This window comes from Papaver somniferum, chromosome 4 (genome assembly GCF_003573695.1).
Source record: "Papaver somniferum cultivar HN1 chromosome 4, ASM357369v1, whole genome shotgun sequence".
In the NCBI taxonomy this organism is placed as follows: Eukaryota; Viridiplantae; Streptophyta; class Magnoliopsida; order Ranunculales; family Papaveraceae; genus Papaver; species Papaver somniferum.
This window is the reverse complement of record NC_039361.1, coordinates 155,060,479-155,071,630: the sequence shown is the minus strand read 5'-3', so window position 1 is coordinate 155,071,630 and position 11,152 is coordinate 155,060,479. Positions and strand designations below refer to the sequence as shown.

The window sequence follows — 11,152 nt, the reverse complement described above, 5'->3', positions numbered from 1 at the left end:
GTGCTTACGGTGTTTCTGTTTTGAGGGGTATTATGCAAAGAAAAAAGTTCTTCTTACAAAACTTTAAATTCAAGGTTAACAATGGGCAGAAAACAAGATTTTGGGAGGATAGTTGGTTGTTGGATGATGCACTTTGTAATGTTTTCCCTCATTTGTATGCAGTGGAAAGATCCAAGACTTTATCTGTGGCTGCTGTTTGCTCAGGTACCATTTCAGATCTTATGCAAAATCTTAAACTTCCAAGGAGACTATCAGTTGAAGCTATAAGAGAACTAGATATTATTCATGAAAGTTTAAATAACTTCAGCTTGAATCCTAACAGTGAAGATATTTATCAATGGGAATTAACAGCTAAAAAGCATTTCTCAGTAAGCTCTTGTTACAATAAGCTCTTGGCTCTAGCTGATGTTGCAGGTGAAGAAATCTTTCAATTTTTGTGGCAACAAAAATTTTCACCGAAGATTGCTTTCTTTGTTTGGTGTTTATGCCACTACAGATTTCCCACAAGAGACACTCTCATTCGAAAAGGCTTCACAATTTCAAGTTCATGTCTTTTCTGCAACAATGATGAAACACTGCTCATCTTTTCTTACATTGTGAATTCGTCTCTGGTATCTGGCACCATTTTATAGAAAAGATGAATTTTTGTTTCACAATGCCATCTACTGTCCTTGCTGCATTGTTAGCCTGGCAACTGAATTTTGATACAGTTCAGAAGAAGTTATTATGGAATATGTTAGCTGCTGCGATTCTATGTTGCACTTGGAAGGAAAGAAATTCGAGAGTCTTCACAAATAAAGTTAATTCTAAGAAGCAAGTCATACATGTGATCAAATACACCTTATTTGAATGGGCGTTGGTTATCAAAGAGTTCGAAGATATGTCATTTAACTCTGTTATTGAGAATTGGGTTAATGTCTATTTTCCACCTTAATTTGTTTTAGGGTTTTGGTTTTTGGCTTGTTTTGTCAAGTATTTTTTCCGTTTCTTTCTTTCTTTTCCCCCAGGCGGTTCAAGCCTCTTGTACCCCTATTCTTGATCAATAAAATTCTTTCCTTATCGATCAAAAAAAAATCTAAGCATGGTTATTCATTTAGTCCGTTTGCACAAGTCAAGACCGAAAAAAATAATTCGGTTGACGAGGTTTGTCAAAAAATTTGAATCATAATCACCTGAGCGGGTATTCAGTTCATTTAGGGTTTTAAAAAGGGATTTCCGTAGAAGAAAGTTGTTATTTATGGCTGAAGCTAAAATTGAAGTACTACTTTATTGTTCCGAGAATAAAGAATCGACCATTTCCGTGAAGGAGGCTTCATGGTAAAGCTCCCTCCGTTTCTTGAAAAGCGAGACTATCAGTTTCATATGGTGGTGGTTGTTTTCTTGTTATGTGTTTATCTTATGAATCTTGAGAACCGAGGATTTTTTTTTTTTAATAACTGATGTTTGTGTGTAATTGAGTCATTTGTAGTGCGTCTCCGTGTGATGACTATGTAAATTGAGCTATATGCATCATGGTCTAGTGGACGTGCTTAAACTTGTTGTCCATAAATTTCAGGACTGTCACATTCGTAGGGAGAGAATGGGAAATTGGCAAGCATAGAAAAAGTAAAATTTAGCTAGAGTTCGTGGAGAGGCGGATCAGAGAAGCTGAGTGCACATGAGCTGGATTGTAGCACGTGGATTGGGCAATATCCCATTTGGCAGGCCCCAGCGAACCATTGAAATACCGCCACGTAGGGTTGGGCGTAGAGTAAAAAAATACAGAAAAATGATACAGGTATCTCGTTTCCGAGCCCGCCCTTTTAAAATCATTTGCAGGAGAGAAGGAGGGTTTACTCAGAAGAAAGAAAGAGGGTTTGTCTGAGTTTCTTCAAGAGAGAAAAAAGAAGGTAGAAGAAGAAGGGTTTATTCAGTATGGTGTCGATTCAATTAATGGATCCTAAGGAAGAAGAATTAGAGACTGATCAATGCCTCAAAGAAGTCAGTGACCAAGGAGGATCGGAAGCTAACTGTGGTGAGTTCTCTTATTTCCCGTATTTTTTTTCTTCTATTGCATCTGTGAAATGATGTTTGATCTATGTATTATGTTTTTTAGTCAATGGATTTGCTTGTTTTTCATTATGTATCATGTGAATGGGTTTCCTCATTTCTTTGTGGAACATACACTAACTTAATACCTTGTATTTGCATTAAGAAAAAGTAGTCTCATAATTGTCTTGTTAATGTATCTTAATGCTATATACCAGTCACCAGCAGGAACTGAAATTTTATTTTGCTACCCGCTATTTGCGAATTTCAGATGATGCATCAGACATGCCAGAAGAGGTTCACCTCCAGAAGCATATTGAGGTTAATAAAGAGAAGTCTGATCAAAGTCTGATGGTACTAGATGCTGAGGCTGATGATAGGAAAATTGTAAAAGCATCATGGGTGATAGACTCTGGGGCTAGTCAGCATATTGCAGGAGATTTGACACTTGTTAAAAATAAGGAAAGAGGTGATCTAAGAACGAGATTAGGTGATGGCACTTTTGTAGCTCTTCAGCAGAAGGGTACAGGTATAATTAGAAGTTCTTTTGTTCTACCTGGATGCAAGAAGGATTCTCCAACATTTAGGCTAGCCAGTGTGTATTACGGCCCTAAAATGAGTAACCTCATATGTGCGTCCAAATTTGTTAAAGAAAACAATTGTACTATTGAACTCTTCAAAGAATCATATATGATTAAAGATTATACTGGCAATGGAGAATACGACATAGAAGGATCCAAAAAGGTTGTGGCAATGGGTCGAATGTGCAACGGAGTATACTATCTCAAATCAGAGCCGCCACAGATTCAAACTCGGTCATCCTTAGCTGGTGATTCTAATAATAACGAAGTAAGTATAAAATTAGATCTCCAATCATTTTTATTAATTTTAGATTTGGTTTTATTACCTTTAATGCTTAACCTTTCATTGGTTCAGTGGTTAAAGCAACTAAATACTCCTTTGAAGGATGCAGACCCAGAGATTGCTAAAATTCTTGATTTTGAGAAAGCTAGTCAATGGCAGGTTAGTACCTGGAAAATATCTTCTTTTTCTGTTGGAAATCATCAAGGTTACAAATTCTTGTTTCTAAGTGAGAATGATTTCTTGTTTCTTTTAAACTCCTCACGAATTCGTTACATGTTTCTTTTGCTATGTTTCATGTTCAATGTTCATAGTGATTGAGGGACTGCTCTAGGAAAATGTAATTGCCTGTTTAGTTTGCTAGTAGACTTTCTTATACCTCCATTACACTTTCTATTAATAATAAATTTGCTTGTGCATCAAGTAGGTTATTCTCGCTGCACAGGCAGTAATAATAAATTTGTTATTGCCGATATACTTGTACAAGATTACAGGCTAACATAGTGGCAAACCAAAACATTAAAACTGATAGCCTAAATTTGGTTACCTTACCCCAATCAGACTGAAGCACCCAAAATTCATTAAAATGTTGCTACCACGCTATAATTAAACATCTCGTCGTTTGTTTTAATTTACATTTGCAAATTATTTAGTGAAGAGAAGCAAACACCAAATACTTTTGATCTTAGTTTAGCCAGTTGCAAGCTTTATTCTCCTTCAGTGCATTAGTTTTTGGGGCGCCTCACAAGATGAGAGGTTCAATTGTAGATGATCTAATAATTTTATTGAGTTCATTTTCAATAATTTTATGTTTCTTTTAGGGATTTGAATTGGTGCCTTCTGCGAGTGTCACGTCTACATCAGTGATGGATGTTCTCGGATCTACTATGACAAATAAATACACAGAGGACTATCCTGGTGTTGTATATGATGATGAAGGAATAACACAAGATTATCCTGATCTTAGTTATGACATTGAAGAAAGAGTGACACTCATTGAAACTCCAAGGCAAGTTAATTGTTCCTTTTGTTGTTGTTGTTGTTGTTGTTAGTGATTCGATTACTTCGTTAACTCTGTAATGATATATATGGACTCTTAAACATTATCTTTGCAGATCAATCGACAAGGCAGAAAGATTTTGTCAGTTCCGTGCTTTGAGCCTGTTTGGTTTGAACCCTGCTGAATGGGGAGGTAAAATTCTTCTGGAAATTCTTTGAGAAATTCTTTTTTCTTTTTCTAATTTGTCGTTTTCTAAATTAATTTAGTACAGTTAACGTGCAATCAATTTCTCGATCGACTGCCATGTTTGAAGTTTATACCGCACTCCTAACGCCACGAGGGAAAATTATGCATTTTCCATCGTACGAGGTCCGTATTTCCTATTCTTATTTTCTGGCTAAATTATGAAAAACTTTATAACTCACGCCCCTATAAGATCTTTTCCTCATGCTTGTTTGTTTGTTTTTCGGCAGACTGCTTCTGAACATTTTAACAGCCGCCCATATAAATTAGACAGGGCCGGCTACATTGAATATAATCAGGTGTATTTTCTGGAAAATAATCAGTTTCAAGAAAATTGTCATTCTTTCAAGTTAAAATGGTTAACTAATAATTCAATTTTAATTTGGTTCAGTTGGAGCAGCAAGTTGGTATGTTTAAGCCAAATCTAATAGTTGCTGGTGCAACTGGATATCCACGCTCCTTCAAATACGAACGAATGCGCACGGTAATATACTAAAATAAAGCTGATATCTTATATTATATATGTTTGGTGATGCATAGTATGTGGCTTAGAGATTGTTTTATTAGCTTGAACTTATATTTAAGAAAGAACTTCTCTTGGTTTTGATAGCGAAGGTAGGAGTAAATATTAAGCTGGAACCAACTTGACATGGATCCTTTGATTGAGAAGTCCCAAACATATTTTATACTTTTTGAAAGCTAAGACCTAAACATGTTTTGGTAGGATAGTCTGCCACTTGATTTTTGGACATAAACCATTTTGACCCTGACTTAGGAGAGACTTACATCGCCAGAAACTCTAATCGCTTACCACTTGACTATACTACTGCAACTGCTTGAAATAGAGTTGAAGTAGAACAGTGATACATAAAACCAACATTTTTGAACGTTCGTTTGTAAAGCCAAGTCTAATAGAACTTCGACCGACTTTTTTTTAATTTGCATCTATGATTGAGCTGAAGATACACCTTTCAAAAACTCTGTAGCATCATGAGTGATTAGACTAGTACATCATATATAAGTTCTCTCAGAAAATGAAGCACTAAAGAATCTCAGAGCGGAGCAGTGTGATTATTTTCAGTACCCACTTCAGTGTTACTCGGGCTTGTTTCAATAAGATTATCAGGCTCTGTACCATAATTGTTTTCAAGCTAAGGTCAAGTCTCCGAATTAATCATGTATAAAGTGTGTATAACAGCACAATTAGGATAAGTGTGTCTTGTTCTAAAATACATGGCTGGTGCTCCTCCTGATGTGCCACCAGGTTGTGACTATCATGCAAAAAGCTGACGAGCTTCAGGGTCATGACTACTCTTATAGATCCATTGTTTACAGAACTGAACATAATGGGTTGGTTGTTGTAATGATTAGAGTGAAAGTGAGAATCAACTGCAAAATTAGTAGCTCTGGACAATGAGTAATGCAGAATTAGATGATATAGGAAGCAACGGAGACGAGCCTGCGAAAACAATTCTTTGTGGTGAAAAAATATATTAGCATTGGCAAAGATAATCATTGACACGGGCTCCTTTGTAAATTCAGGCTTATGCCTACTCCTCAGTTTGTTGTCTTTGAGGCGGCGAATTCCCATCTAACTATTATTTAATTTCAAATAGAGTGGAGAGTGGAAAATCATTTAACTGCCCTCCCACTGCTAAAGACTATCACCACACGTAATTATGTTGGTTTATATTTTTTTAATAGAGTGCAATGCTGTTTGTTTCATACTACTATGGATTGAGTACTTTTAATGTTCGGGTTTAGTGGTTATTTTTGTAGCTATTTCTTTTGTTATACTTTGTATAGAAATTTTGAATTTAAATTCTCCAACTATATGTATTATGTAATGTGAATTCTCTCTTCATGGGCTCTGTAGTTCTGCAACAAGACGAAAGCTTTTCTGGTGGCCGATGTATCTGATATAGCTGGCTTGATAGTCGCGGATCAAATTTCTTCTCCTTTCAAGCATGCAGATGTAGTGATCATTTCAACTCAAAGATCCCTATGTGGGCCACGTGGAGCCCTGATCTTTTACAAAAAGGGGCAGAAGTTTATCAAAAATGGAAAAGAGGTCAGTTAATGTAGTTTATTGTCTTCGCTGTTGATATTGTACTCTTACTATGAAATGTTTATTTTCAAAAATTAGTTACGTAGTACATATAACTTAATTATCTTTGCCTTGCAGCGTACAATTGAAGACAGCATCAATAAAGCTGTCTTTCCAGGATTTCAAGGTGGTCCCCACAACCAGACGATCGTGGCCTTAGCAGTGGCACTGAAGCAAGTATGTAAATCAGCAACTCTATAATTTTATCAATTTTCCTAGAATGCCCAAAAAGATCAATCATGCAACTAAAATGCTCATGCCCAGGGTTTAATACGGTGAACCATTTCCATAGATTCATATATAGTAACAGAAACCTTCCTTGACAAGACCTGCATGGCTGCATACTAAGAACAGACCAACAAACGATAACATAATCAGGTCTCCTCCCACTCACGATTGTCTGTTTATAAAGCTTTGGAGAGCTTTTACCCTCACAGTTTGTGCGTAGCCAACAATCAAAGCTGTCGAAGAAACCACATCTTTTAAATGCATCAACACGACATCCACATTTTGCATAAATTGTCACTAATGAATTACCTATTGATAGAGATGAAACATGCACTTGTTTTCCAACTGCTAAGTAAGTTAATTCTGTGCAAGCACTGAAAACACTTGCGATGACAAAAAAGATCATGTTCAATTTCTGTGGCTCTCATTTCATAATAAAGTTTAAGTGCGGACCAGAGATTAGTAATGTCCATGAAACCACATCTCGGTCGCCCACACTGAGGAATATTCTAAAAGCACAATATAATCTACCACATTTTGCGTTTATATTAACAAGAGCCCATAAATTTCCAGTTACCAAAACCAGTTTTTATAATTAGGCAATGAGTTAGTTTCTAGATACTGAACAGAAACTAATGTGTTTTAGTGGATCAGTAAAATGGTCGATCTTTATTTTCCTTAGATGCATCATCTTAAACAACAACAAAGCTTCTTCATTGCACCCTTTCCTTGCACATCCCACTATTGCTAAGTTTCAAGAAACCACGTCTTCGACTTCAAGAATGAGTTTTTTTCCCTTTTTTTTTTCTTTTTTTTTTTCGACTTCAAGAATGCATAATATGCAGCACAAGCTGTTAATATACTTGGGAATGTGACCTGTGTACAATGTTTATTCTTTGAGTTACTAAACATCAGTAGCTGACTAATTTTATCTTTTTATCTAGGCCAATACACAGGAGTATAAAACCTTTCAGGAGCGGATTGTTAAAAACGCAAGGAAGTTTGCCGAGGTAAAGATTAATAATTTTTTGAGTTTTGTATTACTTATTCTGTATAGCTTAGTGAATCTGGTGATAATTTTACCTACTTTTTTGCAGACTTTAAAAGACTTGGGCTATAAAATTGTCACTGATGGAACTGACAACCATTTGGTTGTGGTTAACCTGGGAAACAGTGGTATTGATGCCCAAAGAGTCCTGAAGATAATGGAGGTTGCTTGTATTACTGCGGATAGAAACATGAGTCCTGATGGGATTCAAATGGGTAAATAATTTTATCCTTTCAATTTAAATTGTGTTATAAAATAATTCTATTTAACCTCTAATTAATTACTCTTGATTTCTGGTGTTTTAGGATATCTTGTCCTCACCTCAAGGGGGTTTATCGAGGAGGACTTTGTTGCAGTTGCAGGATTTTTTTAACGAAGCAGTGAAACTAGCCTTGAAGAACAGAAGCTCATGGCACTCAGTGGATGCACCCATCAGTGAAGGTTTTCAAGAGCTGATTCAACAGTTAAAGGACAAGGTTGTGAAATACGCGGAAAAATTCCCCCAAGTTGGGATTAGCAAGATGAATGTATAGATCCACAGAAGGCGCAGACACTCTATCCTCTCTCCCTGTCAGTAATTTTTGGAGGAATTTCTTTCCTGTTAAAATATTACATTACACAGCTTACAGTATTCGATCAAGAAAATGATCTCAAAGTCGTTCTCAGGATTTGAAACTAGGAGTGGCTTGGAATTGAATTATGATTTTGGGCATACCAAAATTTTCTTGATCTCAAAGTCGTTCTCAGGATTTAAAACTAGGAGTGGCTTGGAATTGAATTATGATTTTGGGCATACCAAAATCTTTCAAGGGATACTGAATAGAGACAAAAAAGGGTTATCAAATAGCAAAATCAGATAACCCCTTAACCCAAATTTTTTAAAATGGCAAATCTACCCTTTACGTATTAGTGTTAATTTCACTTCTATCGTATGTTTAATTTCACTTCTAACACACATGTATACTTCTATTGTATGTTTAATTTCACTTTTGTAGCTTGAAATCATCAAAAAAAATGTATTTTACATCATGGTTCGGCGAACCAGGACTATGTTCGGCTTAAACATATAAGCCGGACCCACTATATTGATGAACAGTTCGGCTAGCTGAATTTGTTAACGTTTTACGCCGAACCTTCATTTTCCAACTTCCAACCTATTTGCAAGATCCTAGTTCGGCTTATATTAAAGTCTAATAACAAGCCGAACCTATTCCTGAGAGTTAGGTTCGGTTTTCACTCTAAATATCGTAGCAGCCGAACTATATATTTTTCCAAGTTCGACTCATATTCAAAAAATAACATCCGCCGAACATGATACTGATTTTCCATGAAACACTTAAATTCATACACATTTAGCGGTTAGGCTTTTTATTACATATGTTTTCTATTGTGCAGCCTTTTCATAGGATGAACCAAACAAAAAAAGTGGAAATTATTAAAAGTATTAAGAAAGTGAAGTCTAATGATGAAGAATACCAAGGTCCATATTAAACTCATTAAAATCAATGATATCTTATCTTCAACTTCAAGAGAATAAAAAGAAAAACACAACGCGAGGTCATTCCGACATCAGACGAAAAAGTTATTGCCAAAACAAGATCGAAACTTGAGTGTGCAAAGAGAAGGTTCGGCTGATAACTCAGCAACACGAGCTAGCCGAACCTAGAGCCTGCAAATCAATATTTTCGAAGTGTTTACACAGAGAGGTTCGGCTTGAAAGTGATCTAATCGAGTCAGCCGAACCTGACAACCACCCGGGGTAAATTTCACTTCTTAGGTTCGGCCGGGAAGGTTTGCAAGGTATTAGCCGAACCTGACACTGTTCTGGGATGTATTAAATACACATTTTGGGATTCGGCTAAAAATTCAACTCAATTATCAGCCGAACTGCTCATAGACACTTTCAAGGTGAAATTTCAAGAACAGTTCGGCTCAAAACTCAACTCAATTATCAGACGAACCCGCTACTGTAACCGTCAAAAACCTAAGTTTTTAGCAATTTAACCCATTCAATCCATCAAAAACAACAAATAAAAGATTGGATTTGTAGTGAATACCTTCTTATCCTCATTTCAGTATTTGGAGCTTCAAATGGTTGAATTTCCGATTCAATTTCTGGTTCAATTATAGTTTTTACACCTTCATCTTCAATTGGTTCTTCTTCTTTAATTCATGGATTGGAAAAAGAAGAAGAGATATTTAGAATAGTTTATTTTTTGATTTAGGTTCAAGGGTATATACGTAATTGAACTACCCAATAGACACCCCTTGTAATACCCCGATATTCGGCAGTGGTTGGCCGAATGGAATATAAGTAATGATTTGTCCTTCCCTAACACCGAGGCCCTTTCAGCACAATTGGCTCTAGAGTTGGCAGAAAACTCTGCAGTTAAGCGTGCTCGGGCGGGAGCAATCCAGGGATGGGTTACCATCCGGGAAGTTACTGCTGGATTACCACAGCGATGCCCGTTGAAAACCCCACACTGCCGGATAACCGCAGTGGCTAAGTGGGGACAGTATCGGTGGAGGGACGGGTCATTACAAATGGTATCAGAGCCGACGACGGTTCACCTGCCGAGGGTGAGAAGGTACGCTGGACGGGGTTGTTCCAGGTGCTTCTCATGAGGGGTAGGGAACGTCGGAGATCTGAGCTTGCGAATATATTCTGGAGCCGAGGACGGCTCCAATTTAAGGTGGTGGTATTGTAATACCCCGATATTCGGCAGTGGTTGGCCGAATGGAATATAAGTAATGATTTGTCCTTCCCTAACACCGAGGCCTTTTCAGCACAAATCGCTCCAGAGTTGGCAGAAAACTCTGCAGTTAAGCGTGCTCGGACGGGAGCAATCCAGGGATGGGTGACCATCCGGGAAGTTACTGCTGGATTACCGCAGCGATGCCCGTTGAAAACCCCACACTGCCGGATAACCGCAGTGGCTAAGTGGGGAATGTATCGGTGGAGGGACGGGTCATTACACCCCTTATAAGGTCACCTAGGATGGAAAAACTATTTTGTATGCCCCGAAAGTTTTTGGTATATGCCCAAAATCATAATTCTTGGAATTTACGCATACATGTAGTTTTCTACCTTCGGCTTAATACCAATTTCAGCTGGGCTTGCCTTGGAGTGGTAATTACCATAATCGTCCATCCTTTCTTGCCGTTGCTCCTCATCTCTACGAGCACAGGCCTCTAGTATCATTCGGTTTATTGTTTCACACCTACTCATTTTTTTTTCCTAGAAGATTAGAATTGCGCCCTAGTTTTCTCTTTTCCGCTTCCCTACTTGTTGTATTTATAGGGAGAAAAGAGAGTAATTTAGGGTTACTGGTTTCTGCACCCGTGTTAAAGAGTCATGTACATGCTTGATGACGGGTAATTTCGTAAAATTTCTAATATTTTATTTTTGGGAAGTGATGTTCTATTATTTTTTAATGCAATTTTTACCCATTCGGTGAAAATTAGTTCATATTACTTCGATATGAAAATTAGTTCATATTACCATAATCGTCCATCCTTTCTTGTCGTTGCTCCTCATCTCTACGAGCACAGGCCTCTAGTATCATTCGATTTATTGTTTCACACCTACTCATTTTTTTTTCCTAGAAGATTAGAATTGCGCCCTAGTTTTCTCTTT

At 37.2% G+C, this 11,152-nt stretch overlaps 1 pseudogene; it reads left to right on the top strand.

Annotated features, from left to right (window-relative positions):
* Positions 1-1,837: 1,837 nt before the first annotated feature.
* Positions 1,838-8,468, top strand: LOC113271658 (annotated as a pseudogene).
* The last annotated feature ends 2,684 nt before the right edge of the window (positions 8,469-11,152 follow it).